This window comes from Pavona decussata, unplaced genomic scaffold, assembly GCF_977016875.1.
Source record: "Pavona decussata unplaced genomic scaffold, jaPavDecu1.1 SCAFFOLD_234, whole genome shotgun sequence".
NCBI lineage: Eukaryota > Metazoa > Cnidaria > Anthozoa > Scleractinia > Agariciidae > Pavona > Pavona decussata.
The window spans coordinates 1,763,722-1,788,999 of NW_028145639.1; the positions used below are offsets into that span (position 1 = coordinate 1,763,722).

The 25,278-nt window shown below is 43.6% G+C and overlaps 1 long non-coding RNA gene across 1 annotated transcript in view; it reads left to right on the forward strand.

Annotated features, from left to right (window-relative positions):
* Positions 1-4,372: 4,372 nt before the first annotated feature.
* Positions 4,373-25,278, forward strand: part of LOC146458080 (uncharacterized) — a 40,192-nt gene continuing 19,286 nt past the window's right edge. The window contains exons 1-2 of the long non-coding RNA XR_014858339.1: positions 4,373-4,502; positions 8,893-8,980. This is a non-coding gene — a long non-coding RNA (uncharacterized LOC146458080). The remainder of the gene's footprint in view (positions 4,503-8,892; positions 8,981-25,278) is intronic.

Below are 25,278 nucleotides of genomic sequence, written 5' to 3' on the forward strand. Positions count from 1 at the left end.
TAAGGCTAACCTCACGGTCTTCCTTTTCAATTATATTATTTACAATGGTTTTTGTATAGTTACTTGAATAAAGTATTAGTATAATAAGTATCTTACATTTTCATGCAATTGCAAGGAAGGATAAGTGAACTAAATGCTGAATTTTTTGAGCAAATTTAAACAAAAACAACTCTTTGGAAGGTGCTCAAAACTGACAGTTTACAAGGGATCATGTTACTCTTGTGATATGTATAAAAAAACCGGTGTTACTTAACTGATCCCATCTGATTTATTTGATTCAAATTTTCCCATGCGCCTCGCCCAGTCTTTCTCAGCGCACAGACTGAACAAATTGCACCCTAGTCAGTCCTCGCATGGGCCCGAAGTCATTCACAACGTCTAGATCTGTACATTGATTTCTAACCACGCAGTCTTACAAAGAAGCAATTAAACAAGCAATGCATAGGCAAAGGCAAATAATGATTGTGAAAATAAGAAACGCATTCCACTCGTGTTTTATTCAGCACGTATGCAATTCAATGTGTGACGAGTTTTTCATCTAGATGTTCCTATTCATTTCCCATCTTTTGAAACCTTCCACCGAAACGTTTTTTGTTGAAAGCTTTAACATCTTTGCGCCTTAAAGAAGCATAACTAATTTCGCTGGCACCCCCACTCACATAAAAATATCTCTCATAGCCGGCCGTTTTTACAAGGTCGAGTGAGTCCTTCCCTCCACAATTGCTGAATCCTTCTATGTCCTATGTCCTATCCGAAAACCTGTTATTCCTTCATTGGAAATTCGACTAAAAATTTGAACGACAGATGCGGAAGAAAGCCCTATTGGTATTTCTCATGGAATGATGCAGAAATGCATACTAAACTGATTTGTCACGCACCTTCCTAACTTTCCTTTCAAAATAATTAAAAAGTTAAGGCTGTTTTCGGTCCATAAATATCGAAGCGAATTCAAAAAACGCCATGTAAAATAAAGTTTTAAGGCCTGCAATGAATGACAATGGTGAGTCAATTTCGATTTGTAGTAACTTTTGATTGATGTATTGTTTTGTACCGCTCTAAATAAACTGGCAGAGTTCAGCTGATACACTACACCTTATTAAACCTTAAATAAAACTTATCTCCCTACTTACCTTGGGTTATGAGGAGATTAGTAATTGGACGCGAGGAAATAACATTCCATATCGACTTGATGTTTTAATTCTTCTGTGTTTTAGGAACACTTTTCACACATGTATGCAAATGTCATATGTAATGTCAGCAGGTAACGCATGAATTATTAAGAACATTTTTAATATCAATTCTGTTCATTAAGCTTATCATTTTAAATAGTTGCCTTAAGGGAAATGTAGACGAGAAAGCTTAAGCCTCAAGGTGAGGGCGAGATCGAGACCGAACAAAAGCAAACCTACCGTATTTCAATTATTTTTGCCGTCTACGGTCACCAACAGCGCATGCCCAGTTCTATCCTTTGGCCGACCGTTGGCTTCACAGTCGTAATGTTTTAGTCTGTAGGCAAAATTCGTGCATGTCCAATTTTGATCTGATGGTATGTTTAGTATTCCATCTTTCTTTATAAAGAGACATTTGTACTCATGAATACTTTTACTTAGGATAAGATTGAGTCATCGCCGCAAGTGAAGTCCTGTGGTTATGCTTGAAAGCCCAAGAACCGCCGTGAAGACCAATTCTTAATAATTCAATTTGTTATGCACTTAAGTATACGCTTGGAATGATTTTTTTATCACTAAAATGCGTTTCAAATTTCATGCGAGTCTAGTGTAATTGATGCTTTGTTACTTATTTTCTTCGATACGTCGTGGACACACTGTAAACCGCTTCCTAACCTCGGAACCTTGTAACCCAAATTGGTCACATAATGGATTTGCTTCAAATGTGGCACATGAATGACACTTTGTCCAGTTAATTTAAAAGCACCTTTCGTTTGGGTCCTAAATACTTTCTTCCTCAGTTTCCGGGGCGGGGGGATCCCTTAGTGGTCCAAAACTGAATTTTTTGTAATGAAGAAAATACAAAATTTCAATTTTGGTAACTTCTCACAACAATTAAAATTTGATGCAAGGCCAAATACGCTATGGTTGACAAGCACAAGTCTTCCTAATACTTTAAAAATATCTGATGTTTCCACATACTCGTTTCAAGTAGAAAAACAGCAACGGTTACCAACCCACCTTCAGGGAAATATTGGTGTCCAAAAAAACGTGTAAACCAAGAGAGACTTTCTACAGCAATGTCCATATAGCTTTGGAAAGACAAAGACTTGGTCTCTATTTATCATAAAATAAAATCGTGCGGCCAGACGATTTCAAGACCCTGGCGGCACTACCACATACCAGTATTTCTCAATTATGCAAATTAGGAGCCTCAACTCACATGGGTAATGCTCTTCAACATCCGAAAAACACAGAATTAGGCCCCGTTTATATGGAGAAAAGTTGTCCCGGGTAGAAGGGTCACCCGCCTACCCGAGCTACCCTGGGCGAGCCAACTTTTCCTACATTTCCTTACAAAACTTGGCGAACCGTTTACATGAGAAACAAAAAGTTGGCTCGGCTAGAAGGGTGACCCGCCTAGCCGGGTCACCCTTTTGCGATGGTAGGGTCACCCTCCTAGCCGGGCCAACTTTTCTCCATATAAACACTTTGGCTCGCCTAGCCGGGTCAACTCCGTCAAGGCGAGACAATCAGAGCATGCGTGAGCTCTGTTGTCATTGGGAATGTGCGAGTTCAATGCCACCGACTTCAACGCCGACAAAGTCAAATTATATGAAAAGGTATATAAATCATTTGGCGTTTAGTGTTATCAAGTTATGCCACAACAAACACTTGTATCTCAGTTTTGTGTGATTACGGACTTAACGACAGGCGAAATTCAACGCGAAAAGAACTTGAAATGTCACGCGGCTAGATTCAGTCAACCACGACTCGTTTAGCCTTCGCAAACCGATTTTGCCCGGGAAGTTTTAACTTCAGAACTGTTTAACTTGGTTTCAAAAACCATAGGAACCAGAATTTCTTGGGTATAAAAAGCCAACGTTTGTAAACTTACGAAAAACAACCGATCTGATTTGCAGACTTCGAGGCGGTTTTTTTTTTTACGCATGTTTTCATGATCCGGCTCTAGACGGTCAGCTCTTGGCTCGGGCAAAAGGGTCAACTTTTTTCTCATATAAACGCTCGCTAAAGTTGACTCGGCTGGGAGGGTGACCCTCTTGCCCGGGACAACTTTTCTCCATATAAACGGGGCCTTAGTTTCAAAATACAGTAGATTGCTGCGGTTTGTTGGCACTCGTAGGTAACTAGTAGCTCAAATAATTAACTATGCCAAATTCACAGCCGAATTCACTAAAATCATGTCATTTAGATGATAATAGATGTCTCTCGATGATCGCTAATTTCACTCCGCTGTTAAGGTTATGACACCGTCTTGATTTAAAGCTGTTAATTTGATACTGCAAAATACTAAAAATAAGATATTATCAGTGCATAGCATCCGTGTTATGCAAACTAATTTTAAGAAAACTTAGCGTTCAGAAAAATGAAATCATATCAGTAAATGGCATTTTGCTTTGTTTTTAGATGTGCCATTTCCTCGCTTATTCCCTCATCCTCGACGATCAAATAGTATTTGATGCGACTAAATTATATGAGACGTACAAGCGACTTTTTTGAGTGCATTTCAACAGGCCATTTCCGAGTTGCTGTGAGCCTCATTATGAAAGTGAGGCTAAGTGCTTAGTTGTGCATATGAAAAATTAGTTTTATTTGCATATGAATGAAAAACTTATTAATTCTCATAATAAAATTAAAGACTTTACACTTAAGGTGGGGGTCACCTGAAAGCCGTTTACACACCGCTTAAAATCGGTCAAATGGAAATATCTTGTTTGCATTTCAAGCAATACAAAAACCCTCCATTCATAACACAAATCAATGATTTGGGGTGTTTTATGAATTTTTGGGTGATTTTTAGGTATATTTGGAAGAAATAATTTTTCTTGAAGGATTGGTAAAATTAAAAGAAATAAGAAATGTTGAAGATTTAGTGAAGTTTTAAAATTAGAATTTGTAGTTAATAATTAATAGACGGATACCAATTTAGTCGACTAGCAACCTGGGGTGCTCTTGCGTGGTTATCGACTGTCTGTTAGTGTTCCAAAAATCATTTTCTTTCTTCTATCCATTCTTAAAACCTCTTCAAATTTCACTCAAATTCAGGTAGAGCCCCACCTTAACCCCCCTTTCATAATGAGTTTCGAAACAACTTGTCAGCCTGTTCATCGCCGATGGAAAACAGGCACCCAACCTTTTATAGGCCGAGGGACGCTGGGACCAAGAAGAATTCTTGGCGCGATGGCAGATTGAAAAGATGGCGGAAGGTTTGAAATCAATGTTCAACATTCTGTTGAAAATTTCGCAACATCAGATTATTAAAATGAATGTAAGAGAGAGCATCGCTTTTTTTTCACCGGATGACCGACGGGGGTAGGTACTTCATATATGGTAATTATCTTCATTCAACTGCTGGCTGGATGGCTTCATTTTTGGGGCCGTAGCTAGGACGTCTCCGCGTCAAATTAGAGCTAATCACAAAACTCAATTTTTTTTATAGAAGTTTCCGTGTATTAGCTTTTAGGATCTGCCATCAGCTGACTGTATATTTCACACTTCAAAATGGGCACCAAAGGAACAAACTCAAGATTAGACTGTTTACATTCCCCTATATTTTTATTCAGGGCTTGAACAATTCGATGAAACCGATGATCGGAAAATCAATCGATCAATCGATGACAATCGATGCCAATTAATCGATTGATATTGATAATCGATGAACAATCAATGCACGGGTTTTTTGTGATTATCGATTTCATCGATTATCAATTTTTATCGATTATCAATGCCAATCGATCAGTTAATTGACATCGATTGTCATCGATTGGTTCTCATTTTTTATGCGTTTTATTTTCAGTCCAAACTGTGGCCTATAGTTCCCTGGTAACTGTGTTTCGGACAGTCAGGCTGTACATGTTGTGTTGTAATGGCTTTTTCCCGCGCAGCTCTAAGTTTCTCGATATGGTCTCTTTTTTTCCAGCTTTTACGATAGGGCTCACCTATTTAAGCCTGCATGCAGTAAACTTTATTCATTTTTTACCCTGTTTACTTTATGCACCTTCGTTGTGACAAAGAAGTAATAGAGTGATTACCGAAGCCTATTCACGTTTATTCTGGTTTATTTTATTACAATTCAGTATAATTCAGTATAATTACATCACCCACCATTCAGAGCTCACTCGTCTCCAGTCGCATCTGCATACAAACAATCCAGTGAACGAATTCAAATCTGAAACATTTGTGCGTACTGCGAGAGGGTATACGTACATGCTGGAACGTGTGGAATACCGAAATTTTTTTTTAACACCAATCCATGACAATCGATGAGTTGCGACCACTTTTGTGTGATTATTGATTGGTCATCGATTGGCCGATGCCAATCGATGCCAATTAACTAACAAGGCATCGATTGTCATCGATTGATCGATTGATTTTCCGATCATCGGTTTCATCGATTGTTCAAGCCCTGTTTTATTTTCTGGGTCTTCACCAATGCAAGATCTTGCACTTGGTCAAATGGCCGTCATCTTGTTTTGTTACGTCGATAACAACCTTGGGAGGGTGGCAAAGCCACTGAGGGGCCACCCAATGCTATGAAATAGATGCAATCACTTACAGTAACCAAGATGTAGTGTACATTACATCTATTTCATAGCGTTGGGTGGTTGGCTGGTTCGCTAAATGTCTAAGTGTATGCAATGCTTTAAATTTAATGTGCTTGCGAGATGCAGGTATTTGGCGGTTAATGTGCTTGTGTGATGCAGGTAATTCGCTAATATGATGAGTGTCCAGTGTACTAATAATTTGTGAGATGCGAAGTCCTGAGGCTAAATATAACCCCAAGTTTGTGACCTGCTCACCACATGAGTCACCCATAGCTCAGTGGTTAGAGCATCCAGACTTTAAGCTAGTAACTGGAAGGTTACATGGGTTCGATTCCTGCTGTGGGCTTGGAAATTTTTGTTCGGGAATTTCATTGCAGTGTACATTACATTTCAGGTTTGGAGCAATTTGGCAATTACCATGTAACCAGGTCAGCACATTTGTGAGGTCTTTTCTGTGAACTTTCACATGTTTTCATTGATGTTCAACACATGTCCAATATTCTCAAGGGGGGAAATGTTGATGTACATCTAATGGCACATTTTTTTTTTGGGGGGGGGGAGGAAACTGTTGTGGGGGGGGGTTGGGTCACACGTATGCTTGGTATTTCTTGAAATCTGTAGTTTACAAATGTTAAGAACTTTAATGTCTGTTAATTGCAACCTACTTGTGATTTTCATACAAAAATTTTGTTTGGCCTTTTGTGTGTAGGTCATTTTTTTGTGATCAGTTTTTCAGAAGATAGATGTTTTGCTATAATTTTGTTGTTGTTTTTATGTCAAGATCACAATTGCTGTTGCTGTTTCTTATCCTAAATCAGCCATCGGACAAAATCCGTACTTGCAGTGGGTGGTGGGTGGTGGGATGGGGGAAGATGTCCCCCCAAAGAAAAAAATGAACAACCATGAGATGTCCATGGCACATATATACTTATTTATTCTGACTTTGCTAAAAAAGTGATATATGAACATACATGTGCCCCTTTTGTAATCTTAAACCCTTAAATACAAATTATAGCTTATTACAGAATACATATTTTAGTGTATAGTATTGTATATATTTTTACGAGTTGTGCCATATTTTGACTTGTCCTGCGGGGCTCATTACATAATTATACAGACCAAAACATCTAATAAGAGATTTATTATACAACCTAAGCTTTTCTGATAAGTGGCAAAGAATAGTGTGAGGAAAACGTAAAGCCAGATAAGGGCACTTGCATTAGAAAACGGCTTGTTTTACTGTACGAATAACCACCAAACTGTTTTTCTACACTAGTTACAAATAACTACTAACTGTATGAATATCGTGTCATATTAAATAAGAGTCAAGACACCGGCGATATGATATTCACAACAAATTTTGTTACTTGTTTCACACATTATTCGAAGGTTACAAAATGTAGTTAGATAAGAAAAGTTGATAATTATTAATTATTAAACTAGTTTGAATTGCTGGTAAAGATCAGTTGACATCTGTTTTTTACAAAATTAAAGCAAGTAAAGGTGTCAAGGATGGCATCTTTGTTCCAACATACCAGGGATACCTTACTGCGCCTTTCAATGACATACACACGACTCTGAAGTTCAAGATTCAACCAACCGTTATGCTTTTCATTGCTGTCAATCACTGCAGTGGACCTCTAAGAAACAAAAACTTTTGGCTTGAGCAACAGGGTCAAAAGTCAAGTTAATACACTGTAATTGGCAGATTTCGATCCACTTTGCGTCGGTTCCTGTATTTTTGTTGTCAGCTGGTTGTCGCCGTAATTATGATTGTTTCAATGCATAGTAAAATACACAACTCGTTAGTTGCGTGTCAGCTGATTGTGGTCAACTGGTTGTCGCCATAATTATGATTGTTTCAATACACAGTAAAATACACAACTCGTTAGTTGTGTTTGAAGTCCCGAGAGTCCGTAGGTTATTGAAAGGCGTAGTAAGGCAAGTGTTTATTGTGACAACAAGTTTTTGGGATTTCGCTTATCATTGCGTTAAATTGCAAAAATCATTTTCGGTGGGGTAAAAAAAATTCTCATTTTCAAACTGTTATGCCTATTGACCACTCTTTCCTAAGTTTCAAGTTACAAGTTTTCAAGTTTTGTTAAGTTTTTTAAACGTTACTTACAAATTGCAAAATTGTTATTAATAATATCTGTTATAAATTTGCAAAATTGAATCATACTCACAAAATATCTTAAAATTTAAGCACTTTTGAAATGAAATTATTTTAAAATTTGCACTTTTATTATTCTTTACTTTTTTTTTTGCTCTAGTTAGTTGCAGGTTATACGCCAGTTAGTTGCACGTGGCAGTGACCAACTCAAAAATCCTGGTTAAGCTCCTTTGGTCACTGCGCACATTTTTACTTTTCACTCTTATATGTAATTTAATGCTGTCTTTATGTTACTTTTCTTATATATTGTAATTTCCTTTTGTTGTAAACCATTGAAATAGTGCATAATAATAAAAAAAACCTTATAAAAACGTTGTACTGGTGGGTACATGTAGACAACACTCAGCTGATCATTGATTGTTCTTTACTGTGGCGAATTCCCTTTCACCGGATAAAACTTGACGTATGTTATTATATTAGCTCATATGTAAGTCGCAAGCCATTTGACTTCCACAGGGGGAGGAAGCTGTCTTCGTAAGGAAAGCAATGGGCCCTAATTGCAGCTAACAGTCACATGGTAGAGATTATCTGCCATACTGGAGAGCATTAAATTGCGCACTGGGGTCCACATCCAAACCAAAACAACTTCATTCAGTCAAAGTTGAATTTTCTTTGTTTTGGAGGTCCCAGTGTGTAGCTTGGTCTCTAAAATGTTGGATTTTGTACCATGTGACTATCAGCTGCAAAGAGCCTACAAGCCAGTCATAAACACAAACTGTCTCCATCCTTGTTGCCTGTTACTCATTTTATAATATTATAAACTCAATTAGTACTGTAGCTGCCAGCAACTAATGAAAGCACTGTAAATTATTTCATGTTTGCCCAGCCCTTTATCATACATGTGGGTTGACTCATCATAGTAAAGAATTCTCAATCCTATTCACTCTAGTAGGTTTTGGCCCCTCCATTCACATGAAATTTGCAGAGGCCGGTTTTCTTCTCTGTCTGATAGATAAAAGCAATAATTTATTATTCTTTGTTACAGGTTGAGTGATAGGCCTGTCAATGATGTTCTTGAGTTAAAGCAAAGTGTGGCTTAGTAAAGAAAGGGTGTGTTTGACTTCAAAGCACAGGTGGGTTAAGTGATAATATGGACCAGCTAAATGACCGGCTGCAAGTTAATTCTTTTGCAATGTTAGCATCAGCAACTGTTGGGTAATCTGTAAGTGCTGATGAAAGGTGTTTGGCCTGTGAAGACTCATGTTTTCCCCTCAAAACACAGCTGCAGTTTAATTGTAATTCACAGACTGGACCCTTCCTGAAGAGGGTTGATTGTGCACAATATTCATGGTCCCTTGCCCTGCCGGACTGTTGGAACTGTATCCCCAGGACTGCGTTTTTTAGGCATGATTAGTGCTAACCCATGTTAACTACATGTACCATGACAGCCTATTAGGTTTTGTTCACAGTTCCAGGCCAGGATTAGCACTATAATCATACTTTAAGCAACATTTTAAAAGACCTACATTGTAGGTGAATTCCTTGTGATGCCCAGCTTTTTGTTCAACATAAACTTGGAGAATGCACATTTGGTGAAGAGGAAGTTTTCTGTCTGATAAACATTACAAAGAGTAGCTGGGAAATCCCCAAGTGTGGTAAGATTGCACAATCCTTTCAGCCATCAGTCTGATTTGCTACTTACTAGCTTAATCTGATGAACATGTCTTGCAGACAATAAGGAGACTGATAAAATAGCTGCAGTCCACTAGCGCGCGCACCTGTCATACACATTTCACCAGCGCTTACACTTGTCCTACACAATCCAATAGCACGCATACTTCTCCTACACAATCCACTAGCGCGTACACTTCTCCTACACAATCAACTAGCGCGCACACTTCTCCTAAAAAATCAACTAGGGCGGACACTTGTTCTACACAATCCACTTGTGCGGACACTTGTCCTAATCAATCCACTAGCGCGCACACTTGTCCTACACAATCCACTAGCGCGCACACTTGTCCTACACAATCCACTAGCGCGCACACTTGTCCTAATCAATCCACTAGCGCGCACACTTGTCCTACACAATCCACTAGTGCGCACACTTGTCCTACACAATCCACTAGCGTGCACACTTGTCCTACACAATCCACTAGTGCGTACACTTGTCCTACACAATCCATTAGTCCGCACACTTGTCCTACACAATCCACTAGTGCGCACACTTGTCCTACACAATCCACTAGCGCGCACACTTGTCCTACACAATCCATTAGTCCGTATACTTGTCCTTATACACAATCCACTAGCGCGCACACTTGTCCTACACAATCTACTGGCGCGTACACTTGTCCTACACAATCCATTAGTCTGTACACTTGTCCTTCACAATCCACTAGCGCGCACACTTGTCCTACACAATCCATTAGTGCGTATACTTGTCCTACACAATCCACTAGCGCGCACACTTGTCCTACACAATTCATTAGTCCGTACACTTGTCCTACACAATCCACTATGCACACTTGTCCTACACAATCCATTACTCCGTATACTTGTCCTACACAATCTACTGGCGTGCACACTTGTCCTACACAATCCATTAGTCCGTACACTTGTCCTACACAATCCATTAGTCCGTGCACTTGTCCTTCACTATCCATTAGTCTGTACACTTGTCCTTCACAATCCACTAGCGTGCACACTTGTCCTACACAATCCATTAGTCCGTACACTTGTCCTACACAATCCATTAGTCCGTACACTTGTCCTTCACTATCCATTAGTCTGTACACTTGTCCTACACAATCCATTAGTGCGTATACTTGTCCTACACAATCCACTAGCGCGCACACTTGTCCTACACAATCCATTAGTCCGCATACTTGTCCTACACAATCTACTGGCGCGCACACTTGTCCTACAAAATTCGTTAGTCTGTACACTTGTCCTTCACAATCCACTAGCGCGCACACTTGTCCTACACAATCCATTAGTGCGTATACTTGTCCTACACAATCCATTAGTTTGTGCACTTGGCCTACACAATCCATTAGGCCGTACACTTGTCCTACACAATCCATTAGTCCGTATACTTGTCCTACACAATCTACTGGCTCACAGACATGTCCTACACAATCCATTAGTCCGTATAGTTGTCCTACAGAATCTACTGGCTCACAGACATGGCCTACACAATCCATTAGTCCGTATAGTTGTCCTACACAATCTACTGGCGCACACACTTGTCCTACACAATTCATTAGTCCTGATACTTGTCCTACACAATCTACTGGCGCGCACACATGTCCTACACAATCCATTAGTCCGTATACTTGTCCTACACAATCTACTGGCGCGCACACTTGTCCTACACAATTCATTAGTCCGTACACTTGTCCTACACAATCCATTAGTTTGTACACTTGGCCTACACAATCCATTAGTCCGTACACTTGGCCTACACAATCCATTAGTTTTTACACTTGGCCTACACAATCAATTAGTCTGTACACTTGGCCTACATAATCCATTAGTCCTTACACTTGTCCTACACAATCCATTAGTCTGTACACTTGGCCTACACAATCCATTAGTCTGTACACTTGTCCCACACAATCCATTAGTCCGTACACTTGTCCTACACAATCCATTAGTCTCTACACTTGGCCTACACAATCCATTAGTCTGTACACTTGGCGTGCACAATCCATTAGTCCGTACACTTGTCCTACACAATCCATTAGTCTGTACACTTAGCCTACACAATCCATTAGTGCGTACACTTCGCCTACATAATCCACTAGCGCGCACACTTGTCCTACACAATCCATTAGTCCGTATACTTCTCCTACACAATCTACTGGCGCGCACATTTATCCTACTCAATCCACTAGCGCGTACACTTGTCCTACACAATCCACTAGCGCGTACACTTATCCTACACAATCCACTAGCGCGTACACTTATCCTACACAATCCACTAGTGCGCACACTTGTCCTACACAATCCACTAGTGCGCACACTTGTCCTACATAATCCACTAGCGTTGACACTTGTCCTACACAATCCACTAGTGCCCACACTTGTCCTACACAATCCACTAGTGCGCACACTTGTCCTACACAATCCACTAGCGCGTACACTTGTCCTACACAATCCACTAGTGCGCACACTTGTCTTACACAATCCACTAGTGCGCACACTTGTCCTACACAATCCACTAGTGCGCACACTTGTCCTACACAATCCACTAGCGCGCACACTTGTCCTACACAATCCACTAGCGCGTACACTTGTCCTACACAATCCACTAGTGCGCACACTTGTCCTACACAATCCACTAGTCTGTACACTTATCCTACATAATCCACTAGCGCGCACACTTGTCCTTCACAATCCACTAGTGCGCACACTTGTCCTACACAATCCACTAGCGCCCACACTTGTCCTACACAATCCACTAGCGCGTACACTTATCCTACACAATCCACTAGCGCGCACACTTGTCCTACACAATCCACTAGCGCGTACACTTGACCTACACAATCCACTAGCACGCACACTTGTCCTACACATTGCACTAGCGTGTTCACTTGTCCTACACAATCCACTAGCGCGCACACTTGTCCTACACAATCCACTAGCGCGTACACTTGTCCTACACAATCCACTAGCGCGTACACTTGTCCTACACAATCCACTAGCGCGCACACTTGTCCTACACAATCCACTAGTGCGCACACTTGTCCTACACAATCCACTAGTGCGTACACTTGTCCTACACAATCCACTAGCGCGTACACTTGTCCTACACAATCCACTAGCGCGTACACTTGTCCTACACAATCCACTAGCGCGTACACTTTTCCTACACAATCCATTAGTCTGTACACTTGTCCTACACAATCCACTAGTGTGCACACTTGTCCTACACAATCCACTAGCGCGTACACTTGTCCTACACAATCCACTAGCGCGTACACTTGTCCTACACAATCCACTAGTGTGTACACTTGTCCTACACAATCCACTAGGTCGCACACTTGTCCTACACAATCCACTAGCGCGTACACTTGTCCTACACAATCCACTAGCGCGTACACTTGTCCTACACAATCCACTAGCGCGCACACTTGTCCTACACAATCCACTAGTGCGCACACTTGTCCTACACAATCCACTAGTGCGTACACCTGTCCTACACAATCCACTAGTGTGCACACTTGTCCTACACTATCCACTAGCGCGTACACTTGTCCTACACAATCCACTAGCGCGTACACTTGTCCTACACAATCCACTAGTGCGTACACTTGTCCTACACAATCCACTAGCGCGCACACTTGCCCTACACAATCCATTAGTGTGTACACTTGTCCTACACAATCCACTAGCGCGTACACTTGTCCTGCACAATCCATTAGTCTGTAGACTTCTCCTACACAATCCACAAGCGTACACTTGTCCAACACAATCCATTAGTCTGTACACTTGTCCTACACAATCCACTAGTGCGCACACTTGTCCTACACAATCCACTAGCGTGCACACTTGTCCTACACAATCCACTAGTGCGCACACTTGTCCTACATAATCCACTAGCGTGCACACTTGTCCTACACAATCCACTAGTGCCCACACTTGTCCTACACAATCCACTAGTGTGCACACTTGTCCTACACAATCCACTAGCGCGTACACTTGTCCTAGACAATCCACTAGTGCGCACACTTGTCTTACACAAACCACTAGTGCGCACACTTGTCCTACACAATCCACTAGCGTGCACACTTGTCCTACACAATCCACTAGTGCGCACACTTGTCCTACATAATCCACTAGCGTGCACACTTGTCCTACACAATCCACTAGTGCCCACACTTGTCCTACACAATCCACTAGTGTGCACACTTGTCCTACACAATCCACTAGCGCGTACACTTGTCCTAGACAATCCACTAGTGCGCACACTTGTCTTACACAATCCACTAGTGCGCACACTTGTCCTACACAATCCACTAGCGCGTACACTTGTCCTACACAATCCACTGGTGCGCACACTTGTCCTACACAATCCACTAGTGCGTACACTTGTACTCCACAATCCACTAGTGCGCACACTTGTCCTACACAATCCATTAGTGGGTACACTTGTCCTACACAATCCACTAGCGCGTACACTTGTCCTGCACAATCCATTAGTCTGTACACTTGTCCTACACAATCCACTAGCGCGTACACTTGTCCTACACAATCTATTAGTCTGTACACTTGTCCTACACAATCCACTAGTGCGCACACTTGTCCTACACAATCCACTAGCGCGCACACTTGTCCTACACAATCCACTAGCGCGCACACTTGTCCTACACAATCCACTAGCGCGTACACTTTTCCTACACAATCGACTAGTGCGCATACTTGTCCTACACAATCCACTAGCGCGCACACTTGTCCTTCACAATCCACTAGTGCGCACACTTGTCCTACACAATCCACTAGCGCGTACACTTGTCCTACACAATCCACTAGTGCGTACACTTGTCCTACACAATCCACTAGCGCGTACACTTGTCCTACACAATCCACTAGCGCGCACACTTGTCCTACACAATACATTAGTGTGTACACTTGTCCTACACAATCCACTAGCGCGAACACTTGTCCTACACAATCCACTAGTGCGCACACTTGTCCTACACAATCCACTAGTGCGCACACTTGTCCTATACAATCCACTATTGCGCACACTTGTCTTGCACAATCCACTAGCGCGCACACTTGTCCTACACAATCCACTAGCGCGTTCACTTGTCCTACACAATCCACTAGTGCGCACACTTGTCCTACACAATCCACTAGCGCGCACACTTGTCCCACACAATCCACTAGTGCGTACACTTGTCCTACACAATCCACTAACGCGTACACTTATCCTACACAATCCACTAGCGCGCACACTTGTCCTACACAATCCACTAGTGCGCACACTTGTCCTACACAAACCACTAGTGCGCACACTTGTCCTACACAATCCACTAGCGCGTACACTTGTCCTACACAATCCACTAGTGCGCACACTTTTCCTACACAATCCACTAGCGCGCACACTTGTCCTACACAATGCACTAGTGCACACACTTGTCCTACACAATCCACTTGCGCGCACACTTTTCCTACACAATCCACTAGCGCGTACACTTGTCCTACACAATCCACTAGAGCGTCACTTATCCTACACAATCCACTAGCGCGCACACCTGTCCTACACAATCCACTACCGCGTACACTTGTCCTACACAATCCACTAGCGCGTAAACTTGTCCTACACAATCCACTAGCGCGCACACTTGTCCTACACAATCCACTAGTGCGCACACTTGTCCTACACAATCCACTAGCGCGTACACTTGTCCTACACAATCCACTAGCGCGTACACTTGTCCTACACAATCCACTAGCGCGTACACTTGTCCTACACAATCCACTAGTGCGCACACTTGTCCTACACAATCCACTAGCGCGCACACTTGTCCTACACAATCCACTAGTGCGTACACTTGTCCTACACCATCCACTAGTGCGTACACTTTTCCTACACAATCCACTAGTGCGTCACTTATCCTACACAATCCACTAGCGCGCACACTTGTCCTACACAATCCACTAGTGCGCACACTTGTCCTACACAATCCACTAGCGCGCACACTTGTCCTACACAATCCACTAGTGCGTACACTTGACCTAAACAATCCACTAGCCCGCACACTTGTCCTACACAATGCACTAGCGCGTACACTTGTCCTACACAATCCACTAGCGCGCACACTTGTCCTACACAATCCACTACCGCGTACACTTGTCCTACACAATCCACTAGCGCGTAAACTTGTCCTACACAATCCACTAGCGCGCACACTTGTCCTACACAATCCACTAGTGCGCACACTTGTCCTACACAATCCACTAGCGCGTACACTTGTCCTACACAATCCACTAGCGCGTACACTTGTCCTACACAATCCACTAGCGCGTACACTTGTCCTACACAATCCACTAGCGCGTACACTTGTCCTATACAATCCATTAGTCTGTACACTTGTCCTACACAATCCACTAGTGCGCATACTTGTCCTACACAATCCACTAGCGCGTACACTTGTCCTACACAATCCACTAGCCCGTACACTTGTCCTACACAATCCATTAGCGCGTACACTTGTCCTACACAATCCACTAGCGCGCACACTTGTCCTACACTATCCATTAGTGTGTACACTTGTCCTACACAATCAACTAGCGCGTACACTTGTCTTGCACAATCCATTATTCTGTACACTTGTCCTACACAATCCACTAGCGCGTACACTTGTCCTACACAATCCATTAGTCTGTACACTTGTCCTACACAATCCACTAGCGCGTACACTTGTCCTACACAGTCCGTTAGTCTGTACACTTGTCCTACACAATCCACTAGTGGGTACACTCGTCCTACGCAATCCACTAGCGCGTACACTTGTGCTACACAATCCACTAGCGCGTACACTTGTCCTACACAATCCATTAGTCTGTACACTTGTCCTACACAATCCACTAGCGTGTACACTTATCCTACACAATCCATTACTCCCTACACTTGTCCTACACAATCCACTAGCGCGTACACTTGTCCTACACAATCCATTAGTCTGTACACTTGTCCTACACAATCCACTAGTGCGCACACTTGTCCTACACAATCCATTAGTCTGTACACTTGTCCTACACAATCCACTAGCGCGTACACGTGTCCTACACAATCCACTAGCGCGTACACTTGTCCTACACAATCCACTAGCGCGTACACTTGTTCTACACAATCCACTAGCGCGCACACTTGTCCTACACAATCCAGTAGTGCGTACACTTGTCCTACACAATCCACTAGCGCGTACACTTATCCTACACAATCTATTACTCCCAACACTTGTCCTACACAATCCACTAGTGCTCACAGTTTTCCTACACAATCCATTAGTTTGTACACTTGTCCTACACAATCCACTAGCGCGTACACTTGTCCTACACAATCCACTAGCGCGTACACTTGTCCTACACAATCCACTAGCGCGTACACTTGTCCTACACAATCCACTAGCGCGTACACTTGTCCTACACAATCTATTAGTCTGTACACTTGTCCTACACAATCCACTAGTGCGCACACTTGTCCTACACAATCCACTAGCGCGTACACTTGTCCTACACAATCCACTAGCCCGTACACTTGTCCTACACAATCCACTAGCGCGTACACTTGTCCTACACAATCCACTAGCGCGCACACTTGTCCTACACTATCCATTAGTGTGTACACTTGTCCTACACAATCCACTAGCGCGTACACTTGTCTTGCACAATCCATTAGTCTGTACACTTGTCCTACACAATCCACTAGCGCGTACACTTGTCCTACACAATCCATTAGTCTGAACACTTGTCCTACACAATCCACTAGCGCGTACACTTGTCCTACACAATCCACTAGCGCGTACACTTGTCCTACACAATCCACTAGCGCGTACACTTGTCCCACACAATCCATTAGTCTGTACACTTGTCCTACACAATCCACTAGTGCGCATACTTGTCCTACACAATCCACTAGCGCTTACACTTGTCCTACACAATCCACTAGCCCGTACACTTGTCCTACACAATCCATTAGCGCGTACACTTGTCCTACACAATCCACTAGCGCGCACACTTGTCCTACACTATCCATTAGTGTGTACACTTGTCCTACACAATCAACTAGCGTGTACACTTGTCTTGCACAATCCATTATTCTGTACACTTGTCCTACACAATCCACTAGCGCGTACACTTGTCCTACACAATCCATTAGTCTGTACACTTGTCCTACACAATCCACTAGCGCGTACACTTGTCCTACACAGTCCGTTAGTCTGTACACTTGTCCTACACAATCCACTAGTGGGTACAGTCGTCCTACACAATCCACTAGCGCGTACACTTGTGCTACACAATCCACTAGCGCGTACACTTGTCCTACACAATCCATTAGTCTGTACACTTGTCCTACACAATCCACTAGCGTGTACACTTATCCTACACAATCCATTACTCCCTACACTTGTCCTACACAATCCACTAGCGCGTACACTTGTCCTACACAATCCATTAGTCTGTACACTTGTCCTACACAATCCACTAGTGCGCACACTTGTCCTACACAATCTATTAGTCTGTACACTTGTCCTACACAATCCACTAGCGCGTACACGTGTCCTACACAATCCACTAGCGCGTACACTTGTCCTACACAATCCACTAGCGCGTACACTTGTTCTACACAATCCACTAGCGCGCACACTTGTCCTACACAATCCAGTAGTGCGTACACTTGTCCTACACAATCCACTAGCGCGTACACTTATCCTACACAATCTATTACTCCCTACACTTGTCCTACACAATCCACTAGTGCTCACAGTTTTCCTACACAATCCATTAGTCTGTACACTTGTGCTACACAATCCACTAGCGCGTACACTTGTCCTACACAATCCACTAGCGCGTACACTTGTCCTACACAATCCACTAGCGCGTACACTTGTCCTACACAATCCACTAGCGCGTACACTTGTCCTACACAATCCATTAGTCTGTACACTTGTCCTACACAATCCACTAGTGCGCACACTTGTCCCACACAATCCACTAGCCCGTACACTTGTCCTACACAATCCACTAGCGCGTACACTTGTCCTACACAATCCACTAGCGCGCACACTTGTCCTACACTATCCATTAGTGTGTACACTTGTCCTACACAATCCACTAGCGCGTACACTTGTCTTGCACAATCCATTAGTCTTTACACTTGTCCTACACAATCCACTAGTGCGCTCACTTGTCCTACACAATCGACTAGTGCGGACACTTGTCATACACAATCCACTAGTGCGTACACTTGTCCTACACAATCCACTAGTGCGTACAACTTTCCTACAGAATCCACTAGTGCGCACACTTGTCCTACACAATCCATTAGTCTGTACACTTGACCTACACAATCCACTAGTGCGCACACTTGTCCTACACAATCCACTAGTGCGCACACTTGTCCTAGACAATCCACCAGTGCGTACACTTGTCCTACACAATCCACTAGTGCGTACAACTTTCCTACACAATCCACTAGTGCGCACACTTATCCTACACAATCCACTAGCGCGTACACTTGTCCGACACAATCCACTAGCGCGTACACTTGTCCTACACAATCTATTAGTCTGTACACTTGTCCTACACAATCCACTAGCGCGTACACTTGTCCTACACAATCCACTAGTGCGCACACTTATCCCACACAATCCACTAGTGCGTACACTTGTCCTACACAATCCACTAGCGCGTACACTTGTCCTACACAATCCACTAGTGCGTACACTTGTCCTACACAATCCACTAGCGCGTTCACTTCTCCTACACAATCCACTAGTGCGTACACTTGTCCTACACAATCCACTAGTGCGTACACTTGTCCTACACAATCCACTAGCGCGTACACTTGTCCTACACAAACCACTAGTGCGTACACTTGTCCTACACAATCCACTAGCGCGTTCACTTGTCCTACACAATCCACTAGTGCGTACACTTGTCCTACATAATCCACTAGTGCTCACACTTGTCCTACACAATCCACTAGTGCGTTCACTTGTCCTACACAATCCACTAGTGCGTACACTTGTCCTACACAATCCACTAGCGCGTACACTTGTCCTACACAATCCACTAGTGCGTACACTTGTCCTACACAATCCACTAGTGCGTACACTTGTCCTACACAATCCACTAGTGCGTACACTTGTCCTACACAATCCACTAGTGCGTACACTTGTCCTACACAATCCACTAGCGCGTACACTTGTCCTACACAATCCACTAGCGCGTACACTTGTCCTACACCATCCACTAGCGCGCACACTTGTCCTGCACAATCCATTAGTCTGTACACTTGTCCTACACAATCCACTAGCGCGTACACTTGTCCTACACAATTCATTAGTTTGTACACTTGTCCTACACAGTCCACTAGCGCGTACACTTGTCCTACACCATCCACTAGCGCGCACACTTGTCCTGCACAATCCATTAGTCTGTACACTTGTCCTACACAATCCACTAGCGTGTACACTTGTCCTACACAATCCACTAGTGCGTACACTTGTCCTACACAATCCACTAGCGCGTACACTTGTCCCACACAATCCACTAGTGCGTACACTTGTCCTACACAATCCACTAGTGCGTACACTTGTCCTACACAATCCACTAGTGCGCACACTTATCCTAGACAATCCACTAGTGCTCACACTTTTCCTACACAATCCACTAGCGTGTACACTTGTCTTACACAATCCACTAGTGCGCACACTTATCCTACACAATCCACTAGTGCGTACACTTGTCCTACACAATCCACTAGTGCTCACACTTGTCCTACAGAATCCACTAGCGCGTACACTTGTCCTACACAATCCACTAGCGTGTACACTTGTCTTACACAATCCACTAGTGCGCACACTTATCCTACACAATCCACTAGTGCGTACACTTGTCCTACACAATCCACTAGTGCGTACACTTGTCCTACACAATCCACTAGTGCGTACACTTGTCCTACACAATCCACTACTGCGTACACTTGTCCTACACAATCCACTAGCGCGTACACTTGTCCTACACAATCCACTAGTCCGTACACTTGTCCTACACAATCCACTAGTGCATACACTTGTCCTACACCATCCACTAGTGCGTACACTTGTCCTACACAATCCACTAGCGCGTACACTTGTCCTACACAATCCACTAGTGCGTACACTTGTCCTACACAATCCACTAGTGCGTACACTTGTCCTACACAATCCACTTGCGCGTACACTTGTCCTACACAATTCTTTAGTCTGTACACTTGTCCTACACAATCCACTAGTGCGTACACTTGTCCTACACAATCCACTAGTGCGTACACTTGTCCTACACAATCCACTAGTGCGTACACTTGTCCTACACAATCCACTAGCGCGTACACTTGTCCTACACAATCCACTAGTCCGTACACTTGTCCTACACAATCCACTAGTGCGTACACTTGTCCTACACCATCCACTAGTGCGTACACTTGTCCTACACAATCCACTAGCGCGTACACTTGTCCTACACAATCCACTAGTGCGTACACTTGTCCTACACAATCCACTAGTGCGTACACTTGTCCTACACAATCCACTTGCGCGTACACTTGTCCTACACAATTCTTTAGTCTGTACACTTGTCCTACACAATCCACTAGTGCGTACACTTGTCCTACACAATCCACTAGTGCGTACACTAGTCCTACACTATCCACTAGTGCGTACACTTGTCCTACACAATCCACTAGTGCGTACACTTGTCCTACACAATCCACTTGCGTGTACACTTGTCCTACACAATCCACTAGTGCGTACACTTGTCCTACACAATCCACTATCGCGTACACTTGTCCTACACAATCCACTAGCGCGTACACTTGTCCTACACAATCCACTAGTGTGTACACTTGTCCTACACAATCCACTAGTGCGTACACTTGTCCTACACAATCCACTAGCGCGTACACTTGTCCTACATAATCCACTAGTGCGTACACTTGTCCTACACAATCCACTAGTGCGTACACTTGTCCTACACAATCCACTAGTGCGTACACTTGTCCTACACAATCCACTAGTGCGTACACTTGTCCTACACAATGCACTAGTGCGTACACTTGTCCTACACAATCCACTAGCGCGTACACTTGTCCTACACAATCCACTAGTGCGTACACTTGTCCTACACAATCCACTAGTGCGTACACTTGTCCTACACAATCCACTAGCGCGTACACTTGTCCTACACAATCCACTAGTGGGTACACTTGTCCTACACAATCCACTAGCGCGTACACTTGTCCTACACAATCCACTAGTGCCTACACTTGTCCTACACAATGCACTAGCGCGTACACTTGTCCTACACAATTCTTTAGTCTGTACACTTGTCCTACACAATCCACTAGTGCGTACACTTGTCCTACACAATCCACTAGTGCCTACACTTGTCCTACACAATGCACTAGCGCGTACACTTGTCCTACACAATTCTTTAGTCTGTACACTTGTCCTACACAATCCACTAGTGCGTACACTTGTCCTACACAATCCACTAGCGCGTACACTTGTCCTACACAATCCACTAGTGCGTACACTTGTCCTACACAATCCACTAGTGCGTACACTTGTCCTACACAATCCACTAGTGCGTACACTTGTCCTACACAATCCACTAGTGCGTACACTTGTCCTACACAATCCACTAGCGCGTACACTTGTCCTACACAATCCACTAGTCCGTACACTTGTCCTACACAATCCACTAGTGCGTACACTTGTCCTACACCATCCACTAGTGCGTACACTTGTCCTACACAATCCACTAGCGCGTACACTTGTCCTACACAATCCACTAGTGCGTACACTTGTCCTACACAATCCACTAGTGCGTACACTTGTCCTACACAATCCACTTGCGCGTACACTTGTCCTACACAATCCACTTGCGCGTACACTTGTCCTACACAATCCACTAGTGCGTACACTTGTCCTACACAATCCACTAGTGCGTACACTAGTCCTACACTATCCACTAGTGCGTACACTTGTCCTACACAATCCACTAGTGCGTACACTTGTCCTACACAATCCACTTGCGTGTACACTTGTCCTACACAATCCACTAGTGCGTACACTTGTCCTACACAATCCACTATCGCGTACACTTGTCCTACACAATCCACTAGCGCGTACACTTGTCCTACACAATCCACTAGTGTGTACACTTGTCCTACACAATCCACTAGTGCGTACACTTGTCCTACACAATCCACTAGCGCGTACACTTGTCCTACACAATCCACTAGTGCGTACACTTGTCCTACACAATCCACTAGTGCGTACACTTGTCCTACACAATCCACTAGTGCGTACACTTGTCCTACACAATCCACTAGTGCGTACACTTGTCCTACACAATGCACTAGTGCGTACACTTGTCCTACACAATCCACTAGCGCGTACACTTGTCCTACACAATCCACTAGTGCGTACACTTGTCCTACACAATCCACTAGTGCGTACACTTGTCCTACACAATCCACTAGCGCGTACACTTGTCCTACACAATCCACTAGTGGGTACACTTGTCCTACACAATCCACTAGCGCGTACACTTGTCCTACACAATCCACTAGTGCCTACACTTGTCCTACACAATGCACTAGCGCGTACACTTGTCCTACACAATTCTTTAGTCTGTACACTTGTCCTACACAATCCACTAGTGCGTACACTTGTCCTACACAATCCACTAGTGCCTACACTTGTCCTACACAATGCACTAGCGCGTACACTTGTCCTACACAATTCTATAGTCTGTACACTTGTCCTACACAATCCACTAGTGCGTACACTTGTCCTACACAATCCACTAGCGCGTACACTTGTCCTACACAATCCACTAGTGCGTACACTTGTCCTACACAATCCACTAGTGCGTACACTTGTCCTACACAATTCATTAGTCTGTACACTTGTCCTACACAATTCATTAGTCGGTACACTTGTCCTACACAATCCACTAGCGCGTACACTTGTCCTACACAATCCACTAGTGCGTACACTTGTCCTACACAATCCACTAGTGCGTACACTTGTCCTACACAATTCATTAGTCTGTACACTTGTCCTACACAATTCATTAGTCTGTACACTTGTCCTACACAATTCATTAGTCTGTACACTTGTCCTACACAATCCACTAGTGCGTACACTTGTCCTACACAATTCATTAGTCTGTACACTTGTCCTACACAATTCATTAGTCTGTACACTTGTCCTACACAATTCATTAGTCTGTACACTTGTCCTACACAATTCATTAGTCTGTACACTTGTCCTACACAATTCATTAGTCGGTACACTTGTCCTACACAATCCACTAGTGCGTACACTTGTCCTACACAATTCATTAGTCTGTACACTTGTCCTACACAATCCACTAGCGCGTACACTTTTCCTACACAATTCATTAGTCTGTACACTTGTCCTACACAATCCAGTAGTGCGTACACTTGTCCTACACAATCCACTAGCGGGCACACTTGTCCTACACAATCCATTAGTCTGTACACTTGTCCTACACAATCCACTAGCGCGTACACTTGTCCTACACAATTCATTAGTCTGTACACTTGTCCTACACAATCCACTAGCGCGTACACTTGTCCTACACAATCCACTAGCGTATACACTTGTCCTACACAATCCACTAGCGCGTACACTTGTCCTACACAATCCACTAGTGCGCACACTTATCCTACACAATCCACTAGTGCTCACACTTGTCCTACACAATCCACTAGCGCGTACACTTGTCCTACACAATCCACTAGTGCGCACACTTATCCTACACAATCCACTAGTGCGTGCACTTGTCCTACACAATCCACTAGCGCGTACACTTCTCCTACACAATCCACTAGTGCGTACACTTGTCCTACAGAATCCAGTAGCGCGTACACTTGTCCTACACAATCCACTAGCGCGTACACTTGTCCTACACAATCCACTAGTGCGCACACTTGTCCTACACAATCCACTAGCGCGTAAACTTGTAATACACAATCCACTAGCGCGTACACTTGTCCTACACAATCCACTAGTGCGCACACTTGTTCTACACAATCCACTAGCGCGTACACTTGTCCTACACAATCCACTAGCGGGTTCACTTCTCCTACACAATCCACTAGTGCGTACACTTGTCCTACAGAATCCAGTAGTGCGTACACTTATCCTACACAATCCACTAGTGCGTACACTTATCCTACACAATCCACTAGCGCGTACAGTTGTCCTACAGAATCCAGTAGTGCGTACACTTATCCTACACAATCCACTAGTGCGTACACTTATCCTACACAATCCACTAGTGCGTACACTTGTCCTACACAATCCATTATTCCGTATACTTGTGTTACACAATCCACTAGCGCGTACACTTGTCCTACACAATCCACTAGCGCGCAAACTTGTCCTACTCAATCCACTAGTGCGTACACTTGTCCTACACAATCCACTAGTGCGTACACTTGTCCTACACAATCCAGTAGTCCTCACACTTGTCCTACACAATCCACTAGTGCGTACACTTGTCCTACACAATCCACTAGCGCGCAAACTTGTCCTACTCAATCCACTAGTGCGTACACTTGTCCTACTCAATCCACTAGTGCGTACACTTGTCCTACTCAATCCACTAGTGCGTA